This window comes from Urtica dioica, chromosome 8, assembly GCF_054948205.1.
Source record: "Urtica dioica subsp. dioica isolate 48M chromosome 8, U.dioica_male_clone48M_v1_H2, whole genome shotgun sequence".
Taxonomy (NCBI): domain Eukaryota; kingdom Viridiplantae; phylum Streptophyta; class Magnoliopsida; order Rosales; family Urticaceae; genus Urtica; species Urtica dioica.
The window spans coordinates 31,748,074-31,750,912 of NC_142763.1; the positions used below are offsets into that span (position 1 = coordinate 31,748,074).

Consider the following 2,839-nt stretch of genomic DNA (forward strand, 5'->3'; position numbering starts at 1 on the left):
TTATGTCGTTTTACTCCCGTGCGAAAAATAGAAACTAAACACTTTGTTTGGTTCCGATTTTCATGGAATATAAGATCGGATTTGGAGGATCCGACATATTAAATTTCGCGAGATATGAGGAAGCCAATCGTATAAATCCACCTAGGGTTTGTTTGAGCGACTTTACTTTTCTATTTGGTAAAGATTTACGTAGCCATAACTTTGAGTTTGTCTATCTATTTTGGAGATCATCATAGACAACGAGCTTGCGAAAAGGAGTTTTGTCAAACTTAATATTTTTGTACATTTGACTATTCATATTGTGGATTACTTTTCACCCTGGACGTTACAGACTCAGTGAGTAGGTGGTTTATCACCAAAAAAAATTATCAGTTTTGTGTCCTTATTCCTTTCAGATTATTGTTTGATTGATTGTTGATTTAGATTAATCATGTTAAAATCAATCAGTTGTATAATAAGTCATCACAACAACTTAATTGAACAACCATCTATCACAATTTTAAGTAATTTCATCCGGGAAGACAGATTTGGAAAATTACTGTATTCTTCAAGGGGGAGCCGCATATACGTATTATAGGGTTTAACGATTTGATGATCCGATGTGTCAAACAACCGCTCACAGTACGTTTCTTTTGTTTTTGTGAACATTCACTGTAACGTTTCGAGTGACCTATCATACCACGAACAAGACAATATGAATTCGATATATTTGATATTGACTGTAAGAAGCATATATACACTGTAACGTGGTAATTACAAGAATAGAAAAAGGAGTATAAGTAACTTCTTAACATAGCATTTGCTATGAATATTAATAGATATAAAAACGGAAAGAATAAATGCTAATGAATACTATAACCGTTGATACACAAAAAGTTGCATAAGATAGATAGAAAGAAGGGCACATAATATAGATATCAGTACGTGACCTATTATCAAAACAATCACCACCACCATGTCATAAGGTCGAGACTTTTTCTCATTGGGTGTTCAAAATTTGAGAAGCTAGTGACGATATCCACAAGTCAATATGTTCAACATCATAAATATGATTTTTGTCTACGCTTTTAATGGTCTTAAAACGTGATATTGACCAATATGCAGACTAGAATAGATTGCGCGATTTCTCTTCTAAGATTAATTCACAACCTAAGATAATATTTCATAATGTCCCACTGGCAACTGAACTTCACAAAAATATATCACATTATTTCTCTACTACATTGAGGAAAAATACAGACCAATAATTTACTAGCCAGTACAATAATGAATAAGACCCTTTAATGAAATTTTCATGGTCAATTCTTCTTGGTTGACTTGACAAACTCAATGAGATTCCCGAGATCCGAGTAGGAAGACCCGCCCTCCGTGACCGCCTTCTGGGCCGCCTCCCCGAGCCCTTTGGCCCGAGCCCTCATCGGGCCCGACCCCTCACCGACCATCACCGCCGTCACGGCCCGGCTCAGCTGCTCCGCCCTCACGAAATCCCCAACCAACGGGACCCACTTCCTCGTCCCGACCCCGACCCCCGTCCCCAACACTTGAAGGATCAGCTTCTCGTTGTAGAACTGCTCCGCAAATATCGGCCATGTCACCATCGGCACCCCCGCCGATACCCCTTCCAGCACCGAGTTCCACCCGCAGTGCGTCACGAAACCCCCGACCGCCTGATGGCCTAGGATAAGCACCTGCGGTGCCCACCCGCGGACGATCACCCCTCTCCCCCGCGTCCTCTCCTCGAACCCCTCCGGCAGCCAATCACAGCCCTCCAAGTCATCGCTCTTTTTCGCGACCACCCACACGAAGTACTGCCCCGAGGCCTCGAGCCCCGCGGCGATCTCGCGCAGCTGCGCGTCCGAGAAGCTCACGTTGGTCCCGAAGCACACGAACACGACCGAGTCCGGGGGCTTCGAGTCGAGCCACTTCAGGCAGTCGTGGCCGTCGGTCTCGGGGGAGTCGTCTCTCGCGCGGCAGAGAGAGACCGGCCCGACGTGCCACGCCTTCTGGCCGATGACGTTCCGGTAGTGATCGGCGTAGGCCGGCTCGAGCTCGTAGAAGCTGTTGACGACCATTCCTTGGCTGCGCTCTGCGACCCGGCTCACTTTCTCGATGATCTTGGTGAACTCGCTCCCGATGGAGTCGGGCAATTGGGTGCGGACGAGCTCGAACCGGTCGGGGAGGCCCGGGAGGACGAAGGGCTCGTCGTCGGAGCTGACGAGCTCGAACGGGTTGTGCCTCGCCACGGTGTCCTCGCAGCACATGGAGCAGAATCCCGTGCCCCAGAAAGCCAGCCACGGAACGCCGTGTTTGGCGGCGAGGTCCGGCGCCCAGCCGAAGAACACGTCGATGACGACGGCGTCGGGTCTGAGCTCGGCGACGACGCCGTCCAGCGCCGGCTCGAGGAGCTCCAGCGCGCGGAAGAACTTCGGGTGGTGGTCCGGCTGCGAGATGGCGTCCAGGCTCTGGATTCCGGCGGGGAGGCCGACCTGCTCGGACGGAAAAGGGACGGTGACGACGGAGATGGCGGCGGTCTCGCCGCGGCGGAAGAAAGGGGCGTTGAGAGGGGTGGTGACGACGGAGCATCGGACTCCCCTGGCGGAGAACATCGTGGCCATGTCCAGCGCCGGAATCATGTGTCCCTTCGCCACCAGAGGGAAGATCAAAACGTGGAGTTCCTCGCGGTTAGCCTCTACGGCGGCGATATCCATCGTCGGTGGTGATGAGGAGATATTATCAATGCCGGGTGAAAACGTTAAAGAATGTGTGAAGTTACTTTTAACGGATCAGAGTGAAGCTGTTTTGAGATTTAAAAATAATAAAAAAATGAACGTATTAATAG

General features: G+C 49.0%; 1 pseudogene; it reads right to left on the bottom strand.

Annotated features, from left to right (window-relative positions):
* Nucleotides 1–1,137: 1,137 nt before the first annotated feature.
* Nucleotides 1,138–2,839, bottom strand: LOC149389220 (putative UDP-glucosyl transferase 73B6 pseudogene; annotated as a pseudogene).